A 9,711-nucleotide genomic window follows, 5' to 3' on the forward strand; every position below is an offset into this window, starting at 1 on the left:
AGGGGTGGCATAAAGATGCTTGCTGCTAAGTCTGAGGACTCAGATTCAATCCCCAGGACTAACATGGTGGGGGGCGAGAGCCAGCTCCTGTAAACTGTCCCCTGACCTCCACAACTGTGCTGTGTTCCCACACAGTAACTAACAAAGTTAATGTATATTAAAAGTAGCTAATAGTGCCAGGCAGGGTGGAGCACACCTTTAATCCCAGCACTTGGGAGGCAGAGGTAGGCCGATCTCTGTGAGTTCAAGGCTAGCCTTATCTACAAAGGTATTTCAGGACAGCCAGGGCTACACAGAGAAACCCTGTATGGAAAAACAAACCCCTCCCAAAAAGGAAGGAAGGAAGGGAGGGAGGGAGGGAGGGAGGGAGGGAGGAAGGAAGGAAGGAAGGAAGGAAGGAAGGAAGGAAGGAAGGAAGGAAGGAAGGAAGGAAGGAAGAAAGAAAGAAAGAGTAGCTGTTATTATTTGTGAATTTCCCTTAAATGGACGAAATATTTTAAACATTATAGACAGAGGCTGGGGATGTAGCTCAGTTAGGATGCACAAGACCCTGGATTTCATCCCCAGCACTGCATAAATGAGGGTGTGGTGGCTCTTGCCTTTACCCAGGGGTGGAGGCAGTGGAGGCGTAAGGACAAGAAAATCAATTCCAGCTTCAGTGAGTTTGAGAAGCCAACCACTGCTACATGAGACAACCCCCCCCCCACACACACACCCTACACACCGTCCAAACAAAACAAACAGAAAAACTGAGAGGGGCATAGTAATACACACTTGCAATTCCAGGACTCCGGAAGCTGAGGCAGGATCATTGCCACAATGAAACTACATACAAAGTTCCCGGTTAGTCTGGAGTACAGCTTGAGACCTTGCCTCAAACAAATAAGTAAGTGGGTTCAATCCCCAGCACCAAGATAAAATTAAAATACAGCTTGCTTGTTTGGGGGGGAAGCATGTCTCATGTGGGCCAGTTTGGCCTCGCACAGTTTAAGATGACCTTGGATCTCCTGCCTTCACCTTCATAGTGCTGGCTTAGCAGACAAGTACTACCTGCCTGTTTCTGCAGCACTGGGCATTGAACCCAGGGCTTCAGGCATGGTAGGCAGGCGTTCTATCAAGTACCACTTTAACAGCAGGCTGAAAATGGAGAGGGCTGGACATCTTTTCTGTTTTATCTGAACCAAATTATCAGCCCCAGGTACCAGGAGAAGCAGTTCTGGCTTGGACTCTGAGGACATCAGCTGTTCTCTCTGATGGACGTCTGCAGTTCCTGATCTGCAGTCTGCTTTGCGGCAAGATGTTTGTATCGATTCCCTGCAGAGGAATCTGCTCACAGGCCTGACGACAGCAGAACCATCAGCAATGGCCCCTCCAGAGCCTTCTGGCATCGATTTCTCACTGCCCTTCCCGAGGGAGGGGCTAAGAGCCTGGAAGTAAAGGAAACTGAATCTCTCCCCTCTGCTGCAGCTGACTGAGCAGCACCTGCTTTTTCCATATTCGTTGTGAAAACAGAGAGATAAGCAGGAAGTACGCACTGCCATATCAGACACAAAGCCATTATATATATATGACAGTGCCTGGCCTGTAAGTCCTGGCACTCAGGAGGCCAAGGGAAGATCACCAAGTGTTTGAGCCCAGCATGAGCAACTTAGTAAGCCCTGTCCATATATTAGAAGAAAAGACATCATTTCTCAGATGTTATATGTGTTAATCGCCTGGTGGTTCCGTGTTGCTACTAGGCATAGAGCCCAGTGGTAGAATGCTTGCTAGATACGTGTAAGGTTCTGGGATTGTTTGGTTTGTTTGTTTTTGTTTTTGTTTTTTTAGATTTTTTAGTCTAATTAAGCAAGCTTTATTTTTTGCCCAACAGGGCTGTCTCCCTAAAGCGGGGTTTGAAAGAAAACCCCAGAACACAAAGGAAGTAAGGTATCTTTTCTTTTTTTCTTTTTCTTTTCTTTTTTTCTGTTTTCACAGAAAAAAACAGTTTTTTTTATTTATTTTTCTATTGTTAGCTTGATACAGTATAAATTCTTATCCTAATTGTGAAATGTTTCATTGAGGCTTGTCCAGTAATTGAGTAAAACCAAAACTTATTCTAAGCCACAGTCATCCTAGGGTCCCCCCTGCTATATATATAGCCTCCCTAGTTCTGTGGGTTGCAGTCTGATTGTTCTTTGCTTTATATCTAGAATCCACTTATGAGTGAGTACATACCATGTTTGTCCTTCTGGGTTTGGGTTACCTCACTCAGGATATTTTCTCTAGTTCCATCCACTTACCTGCAAATTTCATGCTGTCATTGTTTTTTTTCTGCAGAGTAGTACTCCATTGTGTATATGTACCACATTTTCTTCATCCATTCTGTTTGGTTTGGTTTGTTTTGAGTTTAATCGCAAGGCTTAGAGTTGGTTAGTTGGGTTTTGGTTGTGGGGTCTTAAAAATTACATTTATTTATTAGAGACAGGGAGAGAGAGAGAGGGAGAGAGAGAGAGTGCTGACACATTACTGCGAACGGGACCTAGGGTCTCAGGCATGCTACACAGGTGATCTGCCACTAAATTAAGTTTTTTGGTCCTCCTTTTCCTTTTTTACAATGTTGCAATGCTAAGGATCAAACCCAGGACTTTATCTGTAAACTTATAGCCCTACACCCTCAGCCCAAGTTATAATTATTATTAATTTTTTTTTTTTTTTTTTTTTTTTTTTTTGGTTTTCGAGACAGACTTTCTGTGAGTTCACCTCAAACTTACAGAGCTCCGCCTGCCTCTTCCTCCCCAAGTGCTGGAATTAAAGGCGTGCACCACCACAGCCCAGCCAAAGTTAATTTTAATTGACATATAAAAAGTTCACACATTTCTGAGATACTGTGTCATATTTTAATATTCATGTATATATTGTGTACAAGGCAAATACTTTTGTTTTTTCTTGTTGGGTTTGGGGTTTTGTTTTTGGTCTTTTGAGACAGGGTCTCACTATGTAGTGGAACTTGCTATATAGACCAGGCTGGCCTCAAACTCAAAAAGATCCCTCCCGTTTCTGCCCCTCAAGTGCTAGTACTGGAATTAAGGTGTGTGCCACTATGCCCGGTTTATTTTTGTTCTTTTGAGAGAAAAGGTCTCGATGCATAGCTCAAACTTGCCTCAAATTTACAATGTGGCTTGGGCCAACCTCAAACTACTGATCTCCCTGCCTCAGCCTCCGAAGCTTTGGGCTTATTGGCATGTGCCCTCTTCAGACCTTTGCCATTTCTTTGTGTAGTGTTGCTTTAATTCAGTAGGATGGTCTTTGATGAGGCTCGATATAAAAATGAAATAGTGTATCCCGTCTGACAGCTTGCATCATTGTGTCTATGGTCACCGGTTCGTTCCCTCACTGCAGCAGCACTGGCATTTCCAAAGCTTCGGGCTCACATAACAGAAGGGCAGCCAGTTTTACATTAGGGTCAAGAGAAGAAGAAAACAGGCTAATGCAGTGCATTCAAGCTAGACGCAGACTAAAAAGCAATTATGGCATATTTTGATCCTTTTGGGTCTAATTACCTAATGCTTTGAAGAATTTATGGATAAATGTAAGTTAGTTCTCTTCATATGACCTTTTATATACTCACATTGTTGTTTTAATGAGTTTTTTATTGCCAGTGATGATGTGTTATCTTGATGTTTTGCACTGAAGGAGGAAAATGCATATATTTTTGAGAGGAGGCATTTCACATACCCAAGTCTGCCCTGGAGCTCACTGCGTAGCCCAAGATGACCTCCAATTTCTGGTCTTCCTGCCTTTGCCTCCTGAGTGCTGCCACACCTGGTTTAATGGTTTTCTTTAATGTCCTCAAATTAAGGTCAAAGTCTGGCGCCTGCTGATCTATGATGTCTCTTCCTACAGCATCTGCTGCCCGCTGTAAAGGGGCAGAGGATGACCCTCCTCAGCTTCCAGGATGCTAAGGCTGGCAAGTTCAGGTGTGAGCTCATTGTGGTATCTAGAGATGTAGCCTAGCCCAGGAGTCCGTGGTCTATAATCACTAAGTGGACCACACCTCCCCACCGCCTCCATGCTGCCCCACTTTCCTCTTATGTAGAAGCAAATGACCAAGCGCTAACAGGACAGAAAAGAGCCAAATGCAAAGAGTGTTCTGCCGTTTTTCCTTTTTCTTTAAAACAAACAAAAAAACTTTCTTTTTCTAGTTTCCTTCCACACCTGAGCACAATACAAACTGTGTTTCATATGATACAAGTAATTTGAAATTTGAGGTGATTTAAAAAGTGACAAGGTGGCTGTGGTGGCACACACCAGCAATCCCAGCACTCAGAAACAGGAGGAGCAGGAGTTCAAGGCCACCCTCAGCTACAAGAAATCTATTCTCAACTCTTCTGCCTGTCCCATCCTTGTTACTGAGTTGTCATTGTCTCAAGGAAAGAGCTAGGAAAAAGCTGTATTTTTACAAACAGTTCTTAGCTCTGTCCTTCCCAGGGGTTCCTAAAATCCATCTATCATTTTCTCTTGCCAGCTTTAGATCATTAACCTGTAACTGCTACCATAGTTTCCATGCATCTATTTCTCAACTGCCTTATGTTTCTAATTATGGGGGCGCAGACTATAAATAAATTGTCCCACATCTATTTATACACTTCAGTTTTCCATTTGTGAAATGGGATAATAAAATTCATAAATGCTTTTTCTGGAGGTACTTTCATTACTCTGACTTTTTGTGGTGTGGGAACAACACTATGTTGATGATCCCTCTCCCAAGGCTCTGCTGTGAGATCTTAAGGCTGTGCTTTAAAGACCTAGTTTTCCTTTTTTTCCTGTACTTTGTATCATCTCAGGGATTTACGAATGCAGACTTTAAACTTTAATACTGTCTTAGTTAGGGTTTCTATTGCTGTGATGAAACACCATGACCAAAAAGCAGGTTGGGGAGGAAAGGGTTTATTTGACTTACACTTCCATATTGCTGTTCATTATTGAAGAAAGTCAGGACAGGAACTCAAGCAGGGCAGGATCCTGGACACAGGAGCTGATGCAAAGGCTAACCACAAATTCATGATCCTTTTGCCTTGCTGGCATCATAGATAGTTGCCACTACACTCAGCACTGGTTTGTATTTTTATTGTTGCCTGCCAGTTCTTTAGGTGTAGAATATAGACAGAGTTTAATACAGAGTGATAAGGCCTGAGAGTGGGCAATGGCCAAAGGGACCCCGATCTTTTCAGCCTTCTGTGTGGTGGTGCTCATCTTTAATCCCAGCACTCGGAGGCAGAGCCAGGTGGACCTCTGTGAGTTTGAGGTCAGCCTGGGCTACAGAGCGAGATCCAGAACAGGCACCAAAACTATACAGAGAAACCCTGTCTCAAAAAAAAGTAAGTAAAATTAATAGTAATAATAATAATAATAATAATAATAATAATAATAATAATAAAGCTCTGAAGACAGCTTAATACAGAGCATATGCCTAGCATGTGTAAGGCCCTGGTTTCCATCCCTAAGTACTGCCTTCTACAAAAGAAACGATTTTTCATTTTATCATTGTGAAGGTGCTACAGACTATTCAAGATCACATCTCAGATGTTTCTGTAGAGTGTTATAAGTCATTGTTACTCCCATAGGATTATAGGTGAGAATTTATGAAGTGATCCATGTAAGCATGGAGATACCCATGTTTCAGGGCCAGAGTGTAAGTGGCTCTCCTGCCGCCTGGCAGGTGTGCTGTTGCCACTATGACGTACAGAGCGGGCTGCCGTAGACACCACTGAACTGCTTCTCCAGGAATGGCCCACTGAGCCCTGAGTGCGGCCGCTGGGGACTGTCTAAAGTGTAAGGTGTTTGTCTGGTTGGTTGTCTGGTTTGGTTTCCATTTTGATGAGCTATTGTTTGCTTTCCCTTTCTGAGCAAAGGTCTTTCTGTATACCCCGAGCTGGCCTCATGGCACTCTCAGCCATCCTCCTGAGTTCGCTTCCTGAGGGCACCACCTCAGCCAGCTAACGTGTTGCTTTCATAACTCACCCAGACACTGAAGTCTGGTATCTTGGCGTCAAGCCATTTCAACAGGCTTCTCAGGTGAGTCTGACGCAAGACAACTTGGGGAGAGGATGACGTGACAGAACTGCCGATGTGGCCATGTCACTGACTTGCTCAAGCTCTGAACTGGGTCAGTAAAGCCACAGAAGCCACCTGAAAATACAACCAAGGCCGCTTTGGTGTTCGCACTGCCTCGTCTCCAGTCTCCCCTCCCTCTGCTGAGTGCTGTGTGCTGGAAACCCGAGCATCAGGGAACTGAATGAAGCTTTCAGAGCCGGAGCGTGGGGCTTCCTGCCCCCTCGTCTGTGCTCACCACAGCCCAGCCATCCCCATCTGTCTGGAACACTTGGATTTTCCTTCCATTTGAAACTGAAATGTCTTCTCTCCTCCTCTTCCTCCTCCTCCTCCTAGCAGAGTCTCACTATATAGTCCTGGTTGTCCTGGAACTCCCCAAGTAGACAGGCTTCAACTCACAGAGGATGTCCTATCTCCACCCCCTGAGTGCCGAGATTAAAGACGTGCTTCATCATGACTAGCTATGGAATGCTGTTTTCTGGGTTTTTTTTTTTTTTTTTCTGCCTTTTTCTACCTTTTTTATTTTCTACTTTTATTTTTGAGACAGGGTCTCTCTACATAGCCCTGGTTGTTCTGGAACTTGGTATGTAGAGAAGGCTGTGCTCAAACTCACAGAAATCCACCTGCCTATGCCTCCAAAGTGCCGGGGTTAAAGGCCTTCACCACCATGCTGGTATTTGTAACTTTTTAAGATAGGCCTAGGTGTGTCAAGCAGGCAGGCCTCAAATCTGCTACATAGCTGCTGAAGACTTTTGAATTTCTGATCCTCCTGCCTCCACCTCCCCAGAGCTGGGATTACAGATAGGCACAGCCACACTCAGTTTCTGTTGTGCTGGATATGAAACCCAGTTTTCTGTATGCTGGGAAAGCACTCTACCAACTGTGAGCTACATCTCTAACTCCAGAAAGTTCATTCTTGCTCTCTCCTTCCTTATACTCTGGGGGAAGTCAGCATCCTCATTCCTTTCATAGATTCTGATCACTGATGATATACTTTATTATAAAAGTTTTCTTTTCTTTTTGGGGAGAGGATTTTTTGAGACAGGGTTTCTCTGTGTAGCCCTGGTTGTCCTGTAACTCTCTCTCTTCGGACCAGGCTGGCCTCGAACTCAGAGATTTGCCTCCCAAGTGCTGGAATTAAAGGTGTGCACCACCACCGCCCAGCTAAAGGTATTATTTTCTTAAGAGCTTATCTATCAGAATAAAAGCCTTGAGGACAGGAAAGAGGTGTCAGTTTTGGTGTAAACCACGGACTAACTGAATAGATTATGCAAGAGAAAAAGGAAGTGTTGGTAAAATGCTGTGAGCTGTAAAGGCAGGAGGTAAAGAGGAAGTGCATCATCCACTAAGAGGTAGGTGCTGGGAACGCTGTGACTCCATGAAAAGGGAGGGCCATGAGGTTGAAAAGGCCACAGTGAGAGGTAGCACTCCAGAGTCACTGTGTGTCATGGAAACACACAAAAACATACACTGCATTGCCTTCACCACCGAGGTCCACAGTAGTCAGTCAGAAGAGTCTCTTAAACTCAGAGATGAAAAAAAGAATCCACCTAAAGAGGAGGACAGTGAGGGTGAAGAGGCGCTCGGCGGCCAGAACCAGTAGCTGTCCACTCCTTGGTCTGTCCTGGTTTCCTTCTTGTTCCTACGATAAAACATTCCAACCAAAAGCAAATTATTAGGCTTCACCTCCAAGTCACGGTCCATTATCGAGGAGTTCATGGAAGGAACTCAAGGCAGGAGGCTGAAGCAGAGACCATGGAGGACCGTTGTTTTCTGGCTCACTCCCAGGCTCATGTTTAGGTAGCTTTCTTATATAGCTCAGGACCACCTGGAGAGAGGTGCTGCCTGCAGTGGGCTATACTCTCCTTCATCGACAAACAACCAAGACAACTTCTCATTGTCATACACAAGCCCAGAGAACAACCTGATAAAGGCAATTCCCCAGTTACTTTCTAGACTGGGTCAAATTCGCAGTTAATGCTAACTAACTAACTAGAACATCCCTTATCCTGCCCCTGATGACTAGTGATCTATTTGACACCAAGTAGGCTCCCTCATTAAATGCCTGCAGAATGAGTTAAGTCAGAGACAGAACATGTGTTTAACTCCACCTGGTAGGCGTCACTGTCCATTCCATCCATTTACTTCTAACAAAAACTCTACCTGCAAAAATTGCCTATCACTGGTGTAATAGTGACATGACTGTTCTGGGATTAACCAACTGATTTCTGATTGGATTTTAGGCCTGGTCAAAAGGAGAGAATACATACTCGATACTGTAAACCTATTCATTAGCTTATGGCTAGGCCAGGCATGTTGGTGTACTATGGAATATTCCTTTACACTGTGTGAATATATGTCACAGGGATTGGTTTAATAAAGACGCTGACTGGCCAATAGCTGAACAGAATAAGTTTAGGGAGGAGAGCCAGACAAGGAGAATTCAGGGAGGAAGAAGGGCAGAGCCTGGAGTTGCCAGCCAGATGCAGAGGGAGCAGGAGATAAATATGCCATGTTAATAAAGGTACTGCCACATGGTAGAGTGTAAATAAGGAATATGGATTAACTTAAAATGTAAAAGCTAATTAGTAATAAGCCTGAGCTATTGACCAAGCATTTATAATTAATATAAGCCTCAGTGTGTTTGAAAGTGGCTGCAGGACAGGGAAACTCTGCCTACATTGGTGCTTGTCTTTAATTCCAGCATTCAGGGTGAAGAGGCAGGCAGATCTCTGAGAATTCCAGGCCAGTTTGGCCTACATAGTAAGCTCCAGGCCAGCCAGGGCTGCACTGTAAGGCCCATGTTCAAAAACAACAACAATCAAAACCGAAAACTAGGCAAAAAGGGAGCTGAGTTACAGCTTAATGACTGAGTGTTTGCCTGAGAGACAAGGCCCAGCATCATAAGATTAAACAACATAAAATAAAATTAAAAGTGTCGGCTGGCCATGGTGGTACATGCCTTTAATTCCAGCAGAAGCAGATGCAGGCGTTCTCTGAGTTTGAGGCTAGTCTGGCCTACAAAGCAAGTTCCAGGACAGCCAGAGCTATACAAAGAGACCCTGTCTTGAAAAGAGAAAAAAAAAAAATTAAAGTCTCAAAAACGAACGTAAAAGGGTAAAGACTAGGAGAAACTGGGTGAAGACCGGGAGATTGTAATACATTACGGATTTTGTAGTATTATGTATAGTCCACAGAGCAGCGTGTATTTTCCATACAATTGCATTAAATCTATAGCTGTCTCCAACCTATTTTTTCCCTCCTATCTCAGCCTCTCAAGTACTGTTATTACAGGCGTGCCCCACCATATGCAGGTGAGTTTTATTTTATTCCTCACTTTATCATTTACATCAGTACTGGGGAACAAACCCAGACCTCATACAGGCTAGGCAAGCACACCACCACTGAACTACATCTAAAATGGTGGTGTTTTCTTGAGGTGGTCTCATTCCACAGCCCTGAATGTTCTGAAATTCACTGTGTAGTCCAGGCTGCCCTGAAACTTTGGATAATCCTCCTAAGTTCTCAAATTGAAGGCATAAGCCATGGTATCTGGCTTATTTGCCTACTTTCGAAACATAGCCGTGTTCAAATGCAGCCCAGGCTGGCCTCGAACTCGCA

Source organism: Peromyscus leucopus, chromosome 19 (assembly GCF_004664715.2).
Source record: "Peromyscus leucopus breed LL Stock chromosome 19, UCI_PerLeu_2.1, whole genome shotgun sequence".
Taxonomy (NCBI): Eukaryota; Metazoa; Chordata; class Mammalia; order Rodentia; family Cricetidae; genus Peromyscus; species Peromyscus leucopus.